The sequence below is a fragment of the Leptonychotes weddellii genome, chromosome 12 (genome assembly GCF_054177405.1).
Source record: "Leptonychotes weddellii isolate Sample4059 chromosome 12, ASM5417740v2, whole genome shotgun sequence".
NCBI lineage: Eukaryota > Metazoa > Chordata > Mammalia > Carnivora > Phocidae > Leptonychotes > Leptonychotes weddellii.
This window is the reverse complement of record NC_138380.1, coordinates 83,156,922-83,167,766: the sequence shown is the minus strand read 5'-3', so window position 1 is coordinate 83,167,766 and position 10,845 is coordinate 83,156,922.

The window sequence follows — 10,845 nt, the reverse complement described above, 5'->3', positions numbered from 1 at the left end:
GTTTGGGGCCTTGGGACATGAAAAGCTCAACGGCCTCTTTCAGCTCTAACAATATATGATTCCATAATAGCCCAATAGTGTTCACGCTACACTGTCATTGTCACTCATTGGTCCTTCATGGTCAGTCATTCCCGTGGATGACCATCTGCTTGAACAAGCCTACCCAGGGATCTGCAGGGTTAGTGTTCACCCACTGATATTTTCATTCATCCATTCATTCATTCAACAAGTGTTTGTATAGTGCCAATGACATGCAAAGCATTGTTAAACTTAGATAGAGAAATAAAAGAAAGAAATGGACCTGGGGAGGTCGTGGAGGAGAAGCTGGGGTTTCCTTATAAGAAGGAGAAATTGGTCCTTTTTCATCCGTTGCCCCCACCAGCAGGTCTTAGAGGAGAGGGGTCTTCAGCCCGGTCCAGGAACTCAGTGTCCACCCTTCCCAGGGTGAGAAAACTTGTCCATCGTGGGTCCCCCGGATACTCAGGATCCGACTGCTTCCTCTTTCACCTGAAGAAAAGACAAATGAAAATAAAGGAAAGAAAAATAAAATGTAAAAAAAAAAAAAAGGGAAGGAAAGGAAACTGCTGCTTAAAACGATTCCTGTGGTTGTTATAAGACAAAGGTAACAGGTGACATTTGTTAAAGGGGGTAAAAAAGAAGAAGAAATATGAAAATAAAGGGTGTAGAAAAATGTGTATTTTACGATAGTTTTGTGTGGAGCATGTAGAACGCTCTAGAAGAAAACACGCACACAGAACTGACATTTGAATTCTATCTCATTTCTACCATCAACAGAAAGGGAGCTGGAGAAGAAGTGAAGTTTGAAACAAACTAAGAAAGGTAAAATACCGTACCACTAAAGCAAAGGAAAACAACATTTACCACTTGAAACGCATTTTAAGCCATTTTCATGTCACATTTTTCACAAAAATGACCATTCTTTTAAAGAATTACAGAGATTTAAAAAATCATAATGCCCAACGGTGTTCGTATAATACAGAATGGTGTCAAAAGCTTTAAGGATTGTATTAATACGAATTGATCCAAAGGAAATCATCTAATGTGTATAAAGATTTGACTGTAAGGATGATTATCATAACACAACTTTTAGAAACCAGAAAATAACTCAATAACTCGCAATAGGGAATCACTTAAAGAAATGGCATAAATTGTCACTATCTAGTCATTAAGCATGACTCATTTATTCTCATAGAAAGCTGTCCCAGGGGGTGCCTGGGTGGCCCAGAGGGTTAAGCATCTGCCTTCCACTCGGGTCATGATCTTGGGGTCCTGGGATCAAGTCCCGCATTGGGCTCCCTGCTCAGTGGGGAGCCTGCTTCTCCCTCTGCCGCTCCACCTTCTTGTGCTCTCTCTCTGTGTCAAATAAATAAATAGAATCTTTAAAAAAAAAAAAGAAGAAGAAGAAGAAAAGAAAAGGAAAAGGAAATCTGTCCCAGGGAAGCATATTTTGGCTTATTTATGAAAGAATCTCCTGACAGCTAGACTTGTGCATTGAGCCACCTGGGGCTCCCCAGCAAGGCTCCCCAGCAAGGCTCTCCAGCAAGAGTGGTCATGCATCACACAGCTCTGTGGCAATAGGAGAAGGCTGACCAGATGGGCAAGAACTAGAAGGAACCAGACAGACCACGTAGCTTAGGGAAGTGGTTAAGCCCCAAAAGCTTAGTGACAGTAGGGACCATCAGAGAAATACCACAGGCTCAGATCAGCAGGGTCTGAGCCACGTTATGTAATTTTAAACTGTCTAGTAGCCAAATTTGAAAAGGACAAATAAGCAACTGAAATTAGTTTTAGTATTATATTTTATCTAAGACAGTATATCCAGAATAGCATCACTGCAACATGATGCAATCAATATTTATTTATGATTACTAGCAAGATATTTTACATTCTTGCTAGGTCTCCAGAATCTGGTGTGTGTTTTACTTTTAAACCACATTCCGCATGGGACACATTTCAAGGGCTCAGTGGCCACATGTGGCTTGTGGCTCCCGTGTGGGACAGCACTGCTCTGGGGTCTGAGATGTGGGCGTCAGCGCTCAGGATATCAGTGACCAGCCTTTAGAGAACTGGTGCGCTGTTTCGTTCTCAGCCTCATTTGTGAGCCTTGCTGGGCAAGGAAGCACTTGGGTTAGAGGAAAAGTATACCTGAAAACAGGTCCAAGGGCAGACAGCTGCAGACGTCTAAGATAATGTCCCCCGAGTGAGTGTGCGGGGAAGGGACTGTTGCCCTGGGAAAGAAGCTGGGCTTTGTCCTTCCCGACGCCGAGTCCCTGAGCCTAGGGTGAGTTCCAGCCCCTGCCCTCACTGTTTCTGACAGAAACAGCAGATGTTCAATGTCAAGGTAATCCTGTTAACGTCAAGTGCACGAAGTCAGTGCCATACCTACTACAGACAGAAGGACAGACATAGACACAAATAGAGACAAAAGGTGCCTCAGCTGAGCAAAGCTATCAAAATACCACACAGTTGCTTTGGTAGGTAGCTTTGTTTTGTTGAAATGTGAATGATTCTGTGTCTATGTATATATCAGATTACATATGCTTTTGTAATCTCTTAATCCTTGACACTTTATTTTAATTTTTTAAGATTTTATTTATTTGTCAGAGGGAGAGAGAGAGAGAGTGAGAGCACAAGCAGGGGGAGAGGCAGAGGGAGAAGCAGGCTCCCTGCTGAGCAAGGAGCCCAATGTGGGGCTCAATCGGATCGTGAGCTGAGCCAAAGGCAGACGCTTAACCGACTGAGCCACCCAGGCGCCCCTTGACACTTTATTTTAATATTAGGCATATAATTTCAAGTTGCTCAGCAAAGCGTCTTGCTGCCACCTCAGACTCACTAACTTGATGAAGGAAAAGTGGGGTCCAGGAAAGAGCAGGGAAATTTATTCTAACGGGAGCCAGGAGGTCCCGGCTTGTGCAACCTGGTTGGGGCTGAGATCTAAGAAGGTACAATCCTCTTGACAGCAGGGTGGGGAAGTGGCAGCAGAAATGCACACATTTGTTATGTGGACAGAGGACAACATGACGATGAGTCACAAATCTATGAAGCAATTCCTAAACTTAGGCTTGCCTAATGATCACTTCCGGATCCAGTTTAAAATGCGTAATTCTCATCTCTACCTCCAAAGATTCTTTTTTTAAAAGATTGATTGATTAATTTTAGAGAAAGAGAGAGAGAGCATGAGTGGGGAAGGGCAGAGGGAGAGGGAGAAAGAATCTCAAGCAGACTCCACGCTGAGCGTGGAGCCCCATGCGGGCTCGATCTCATGACCCTGAGATCAGGACCTGAGCTGAAACCAAGAGTCGGACACTTGACCGACTGGCCCACCCAGGCGCCCCTCTACCTTAGGAGATTCTAATGCAGCAAATCCAGAGCTGGACCCGAGGAGTCTGAATGTAAGCAGCAGCCCAGGAGACTCCGATGCAGTTGGTCCCCGGAGAAATACTGCTATTGCTAGCAACAATTCCAGGCACAAGGAGCAGGATCTGGCCACTTACTCACCAAGATTGCCCAGAGATGGGAGGTATGGATAAGGGCAAGGGGATTCCAGAGAGCCAACTATCTAAACCGCAAGCACAGAAAATGCGAGGCTCCTCTCAGACGTGCGCTCTCCCCGCTAGGACCGACAACCGGCTCTGGAAGGAAGGCATATTCTCCTATGAAATGAGCCAACACCAAAGACTTGGCCGTTCCACCAATTTACTTGATGAGCGCTTCTGCTCTACGCTCCTTGCAGTCCATATTAGCAAAGTGGAATCTTGGAGGATCATAGAGTTAGCTGTAAAATTAATAATCCAGAAGCCCAGTGACATAGAGCTCAAAAGGCAAAAACTGGATTATTTGGTGTCAAAAGTTGGAACCAAGGCGTTGTCCGACGAGCGATGGCTTACTTGGGATGCGTCACCAGAGGGCACTAGAGCATCCTTCTCCGAAAGAAATTTGAAGAAAACCCGTTAACCTTCAATTAAATTAAATACTTGCCCAAAGCGACAGTCTCCACGGAAATAACCCTAAAGACAGAAGAGAGCGGACAGGTGGCCCCTTAAAAAGTCTCCGAAGGCATGCAATTTTGTTGATGTCATCAGTTTTATGTTAAAAATTGATGTAACTTTCCACTGAAGCTCCTGGTTTGTCTTAATATAGCATACGATGTTTTACATTTCTTATGCCCAGTAAACAGGATGCTCCAGAGGACGCTGGTCTCCGGCACACACTGGCGCCCACCCGCCAGTCTGGATTCCTGCAGCCCAGACTCACTGGGGAGCGCGAACCCACCCACCCGGTGGCCACCTCCTCCTAACTCTGACCCTGAACTTGGAACACCCGGCTGTCGGGGCTGATGACCTCGGAGAGCCCCTCTTCCAGGGTTCTCGTTTCACACAGGGGAAACTGAGGCTCAGAGGAGCCTAGGGACCTGTTCGGATTAGTCTTGCGGCCGAGGTGAAACTTTTTTTAACCCATAAACTGACACTGGAGTCCCCACTAGGAAGGGGTCTCGGTCCGCTGATGTTCTAAAGCCTAAACAAGGATAAGAAAGAGTCTGAGACCCAGGAAACGGGGTTCAAAGTGCAAAAAGCTGGCCTCAGGGGGTTGGGGCGGGGGCGGGGCAGGCAGCTCAGAGCCATAGTCTCCGGCAAAATTCCCATGTGGTGCTGCCACCTTCTGTTCAACTAGGGAATTAAACTCCTTCTGTCTGTAAAGAGAGCTTTTCCAATTAAAATGGTATTTTGTTTTTTGTTTTTTAAAGATTTTATTTATTTGACAGAGAGAGACACAGCAAGGGACAGGACACAAGCAGGGGCAGAGGGAGAGGGAGAACCGGATTCCCCGCTAAGCAAGAAGCCCGATGTGGGGCTCGATCCCAGGATCTTGGGATCATGACCTGAGCTGAAGGCAGACGTTTAACGACTGAGCCACCCAGGCGCCCTTAAAATGGTATTTTGTAAAATAGCCGGCACTTGCTAGATTTCTTTCATTATACTGTTTTCCTAATGCATTTGCTCGGTATTTGCAAGCCCCGTGATCATCACTAAAGAAATACGAAAAGACAAATATGAAGACACATGAAAAGTTCACAAGCAGTTACTAAGAAATTAAATTTAAAAACTTCAATTTCTTCTAGACTCAGCCTTGACGAATGTGAAAGATCTGTGGATCTGGCATATTTTGTAATAGGCATTTGCAGTATGATCACTGACTCACAAAACGATTTCTGAATTAAAATAATAGCAAACATTTGAGTATTTACTGTATGCCATATCCATTTTTTATGCAGAGAAAGTATTTTGTGGATGAAATACTTATGGATACATACAGTACCCATACTCCATGTGGATTAATTTATTTAATCCTCACCATAACCCCCCCCAAAGTAGACGCCATTATTATTGTCATTTTACATAGAAAGAAACAGGCATGGGGTACTGAAGATCCCAAAGTCACACAACAGAGGGTGATCTGGGAGGCCACCCCACCGAGTCTGACCTGGAAGCCTGTGATCTTACCCAAAAAGCCAATGGTTCTCAAAGTGTGGTCCCCAGAGCGGCAGCACCATCATCATTACCTGGAAACTTGATAGAATCGCAAGTTCTCAGATCCCACTGCAGAGTTTCCTAATCAGAGGGATGGAAACCACCAGAGTTTTAAGCAGCCTTCCAGGTGATTCTGCCACAGGCTGAAGTTTGACAACCACGGATCCAGCCAATACTATCTCCAAAGGTTAGAATATTTTACAAAAGCAACTCTGGGCCTCAACCTACCCTGGAGATCGGAATCAATTACACCGTCATTTATGTTACTTCGTGTAATTATGGCATAGTCAAAAGACACTGTCCCGGAATTAAGCAAAAATATATTTTTGAACATAATGCTTATATAATTAAAACCCTAAAAAAATTAGCTGCCCTTCTCAAACTCCTCAAGAGCCCTGGTGACTCTGTGGGATTTTCTGTTTATCATGACTGAATTTTTACTTTTCTCTGGGGAGAAGAGGCTCAAGAACAGAGGTTGTGGGGGGTTCTGAAGAGAAGCAAAGGACCCACACAGGTGTTCAGACCAGAGGCTGGCCGCAGGAAATACGCCTTCGCTCTACAACAAAACACAAAGTAAATATTCAAGAGAGGGAATTCTGTAGCCATTTTTCCCCCTCAGCTTTTTGGACATCCAGAGAAGGAATGATGGGGCTTGCATGTCCCTCTTGTCCTGATCTGCTGGCTGACCTTGGTGCGGATGGCTGCTGGGCTCACTGCCCCTCTTGCCCCCATGGGAGCTTCTTTCAGCTTCTGGCTCTCGGGTTGGGTGTGTGCTTACTTCCATAGTGGAGGGCTTTGCTGTTCCTATAGGACACTACCCACTTCCTTGAATCCGGAATCTTTTTGAAAGACATATGTGGGTTCCGATCTGTCCTTTGGTTCCAGCTTTGTGGTTGTAAGTCTGTTTGTCCTGGCCCTTCCCCACTTCATATCCATCTTCATCTTTACCTCCGGAGTACCTGCCCTGCAGACTTCAGGCCCCAGGACCAGCCCTATATAGGCTGTTTAACTAGCTTCCAAAAGTATTTAGTGCCTATAAGAAGTCCCCTATTATAGATCACTCTGAGTGGTGGTGTTTTTTCTCCTATTGAACCCTGACTGATAGACTGGAACACTAGGACACCCCATCTAAGAACAGACAGTGGACAAGCCGGGAAGGATGCGGGAACTGAGGCTTGAAGAGGAAGAAAATCCTGGAGACTCAAGGTGTCCCTGCTGAGTGAACCAGGGGATTATTAGGATGACTTGGTTTGGGGAGGAAAACAGATGAACCAAATGTGGTAATCCTGACTTTTTGTGCTATCCTCAACACAGGGCCACACAAGAACCAATTTCATGGTTTGGTGGGAGGATGTTAGTGGGGGCTGCCTGGTGTGAGCCCAGCCCAACCGCTTACCTGCTGCAGGGACCTTGAGCAAGTTACTTAACCCTCTTTGTCCCACGTCGCTTGTCTGTAAAATGAAGAGGATAATAGCACCTACCTCATAGGCTGCTGAGAGGTTTACGGGAGTTAATATGTGTAAAGCACCTAGATTAATCCGCAGCATACAGGAAGCACTATCTAAATTTCTTCTATTTATTTGTAGGATATATTCGTAATTACAGGTAACTCAGGCTTTACCTGCGTCCCTTGGAGCATCCCTCTCTCCTACTCCGCCTCCCCTCCCCCCATTTGCCCTTGGCCAGTGTGCAATCTCATCCCCCTCACTTAAAACCTGCCATCAGCGCCTGAGCAGCTCACCAACCCTTCCCTGGATCTTCTCTGCCCTGACGTTCATAGAAACCAATGATTGGCGTCTAACATCCAAGCTGCAGATCATCCTGTGAGGTCTGAGTGGCCGTGGCGGGGGACGTGGCGGGGGGGGGGGGCAACCACGGGAGCCTTGTCCTGCCCTTACCACTGGCTCGTCGGGCACCTGCCGTGTACCATGCAGTCCGGTGGGCACAGCACATATAATGCTTTGCATTCAGTCCTTCCAACGTGTTGGGTGATACACCGTAGTTTCACAACAGAAGTAGAGAAGTTAGTGAGAAATTGGCCAAGATCACAGCCAGAGTCATGGGGTCAAGGGTAGGAAAGCAGGTCCGTGGCGGCTGCACAGCCGTAGTCAGCACTTTCCACTACAAAACCCGCCCTTCAACTCCCAAGTCACGGTTAGGAAATCTTGAAAGGCATATGCACTGCTGTAGGGCCAGGACAGAAGGAGGGAGATGAGGCTTAGTTCTATGGGGACCCCGGATGAGAGAACAGAGAAGCTCGAGAGGCAACCAGAGAGTAGCCCTTAACTGTCCTCCTTCCATTGCTTCCTGGTCCCTAACCCCCAGTTTTGGCCTTGGTCAAAAGCCACCAAGCTCAGACGGTGCAAAAACAATTGTCCAAGACAACAACGAGGGCAGGTGGTTCACTGCAACCACCTAGAAGAAGGTACATGCTATTATCATCTCCATTTCACATGTGAGCAAACTGAGGCAAAGAGAGGGTAAGTAAGCCCTGACTCTGCTTCCCCATTTCCTAATGGGGTGTCCCTGCTAGATTACAGGTCTTAGAACTCTCTAAACTTTCTCAGCCGATGAGGAGAAACCACACAGAAAATACTTTGCGGGGGGCCTGGGTGGCTCAGTCGTTAAGCGTCTGCCTTCGGCTCAGGTCATGATCCCGGGGTCCTGGGATCGAGCCCCGCATCGGGCTCGGGGTTCCGCGGGGAGCCTGCTTCTCCCTCTCCCACTCCCCCTGCTTGTGTTCGTGCTCTCACTACCTCTCTCTCTATCAAATAAATTAATTAAAAAATCTTTAAAAAAAAGAAAATACTTTGTGTATTTTGAGTGACTATTTTCTCCGTTATCCCAGGAAACTACATAACTAGTCCCGTGCTGGATACATAGCAGCAAAATTAATTCATTACACACATGCCTTAGGACAAGGAAATATCGTGGATTCTCTCAGGGAAGAGTCTACTCACTTTTTTGTTACATTGACAGAAATAGAACAATGTATACTAACTAGAGTGAAACCTTGTGTGCACACCACCCACCTTCAACAATTAGCAACAGTTTGTCAATTTTGTTTCATCTCTTCCTTGAGACATGGTGAAATTTCACCTGTAAATACTCGAGTATACATCTCTCACTGGAAGGTATCTTTTAAAACATAATCACTTGGGGCGCCTGGGTGGCTCAGTGGGTTAAGTGTTTGCCTTTGGCTCAGGTCATGATTCCAGAGTCCTGGGATCAAGCCCCATGTTGGGTTCTCTGCTTGTGCTCTCTCCCTCTCTCTCTGTCAAATAAATAAACAAATAAAATAAAAATAATTATTCCAAAAAAAAAGGAAACAGGAAGGAAAGCTTCCAAATTCCTTTAAAAAAATAAAAATAAAAAATAAATAAAACATAATCAACTCTGCCATTATTGCACCTGACAAAAGTAATAATTAATTTAGGTATTAGTAATATCTAAACAAATACACTAATATTAATAATATTTATAATAAATTAATAACAGGAAATACTCTAACCATATTTAAATTTCCTTGATATCTCAAAAATGGTTTTTCATACGTTTATGTGGCTAGCTTAGCCACAAATACGGGCAGAAGACCTGGTTTTGACAAACATGTCTGTCTTCCCCTCCTGCCTTTCTTCCAGCATTCAACAAATATCTATTGACTGCCTACTATGTGCCAGGCACTACTCAGGGCCATGGCAAAGGGCTGTTAAAAGCCACAGGTCCTGTCCTCAAGGACTGATGGGTCACCTGCCCACTTCCCTGCCCCCTCTTGCACTCCCACCCCCAGCTCCCACCTAAGAACTTTTCTTAGGAGTTAACTGAGCCCAAAGCAGAAACTCCAATTACCAGATTGTTGAATCTCAGGATCTTTGGATAACTTCTAGTACAGTGTTCCTCAAAGTACTTTCTCCAGCTATATTCTTTTTTTTTTTTTTTAAGATTTTATTTATTCATTTGCGAGAGAGACAGAGGGAGAACAAGCAGGGGGAGAGGCAGAGGGAGAGGGAGAAGCAGACTCCCCGCTGAGCAAAGAGCCCCCGATGCAGGACTCAATCCCAGGACCCTGGGATCATGATCTGAGCTGAAGGCAGACGCTTAACCATCTGAGCCACCCAGGTGCCCCTCCAACTATATTCTTGGGTTACGAATATAGTGAATATGTTCACTATTAAGAATATAGCTATGGGGCACCTGGGTGGCTCAGTCAGCTAAGCATCTGCCTTCAGTTCAGGTCATGATCTCAGGGTCCTGGGATCGAGCCCCATGTATGGCTCCCTGCTCAGCAGGGGAGTCTGCTTCTCCCTCTCCCTCTGCCCCTGCTCATGCTCTCTCACTCTCTCAAATAAATAAATAAAATCTTAAAAAAAAAAAGGATATAACTATATAGAATGAAGCTAAGAATGTTCAGGCTGGGAAAACACTACCTCAAGAAATCAAAGGCTATCTATAAAACTTCCAGTTATGTATTATTACTAAAATATATGTTTTGTCTTTATAACTGTTAAAATAATTCCACACACACAAAAAAATCACAAATGCAGAGTGATTGTTTCAGTTTGACATTAGGTGCAACATTTCTTAAAATGAGGTCTACCGATCTGGGGGTGAGGGGTGCATATATGGGGGAGACTATTCCCCAGTTTGAGAAACCAACATAATGTAGTAGATCCCAAAGCCGGCTTTATGTTAGAGTCTTCTGAGGATTTCTGTAAAAATACACATGCCAGGCTCTATCCCAGACCTACTAAATTAGAATTTCTATAAGTGAGGCCAAGGAATCTGAGTTTTAACATGCTCTCCAAATGATCCCGATGATTGGCTATTTTGAGAACCATTGATCGAGGAGTTCCTTTACTTCTCGCCATCAATTAATGCTTAAATCCATTCTACAATTTCCTGACAAACACTCATCCTGTGTTAGCTTGACTCCCCCAGTGAGGGGCAGATTACTTTCCTCTGAGTCAGCCCATTCTGTTGTAGACACTATTGTTGTTTTTTTTTCTTATATTGAGCTGAATTCCCTTTCCCTCAAGTTTTACCTAAGGGTCAGTCTGGTGATACAAAGAACAAATTTAGATCATAGAAAATTATTATTAAACAATAATATTTGTCTGATAACCCTCTTAAGACACCCTGTCTTCTAAAAGGCTGGTAATTCTTGGAGAGTTTTTTTTTTAATTTTATTTTATTATGTTATGTTAATCACCATACATTACATCATTAGTTTTTGATGTAGTGTTCCACGATTCATTGTTTGTGTATAACACCCAGTGCTCCATGCAGAATGTGCCCT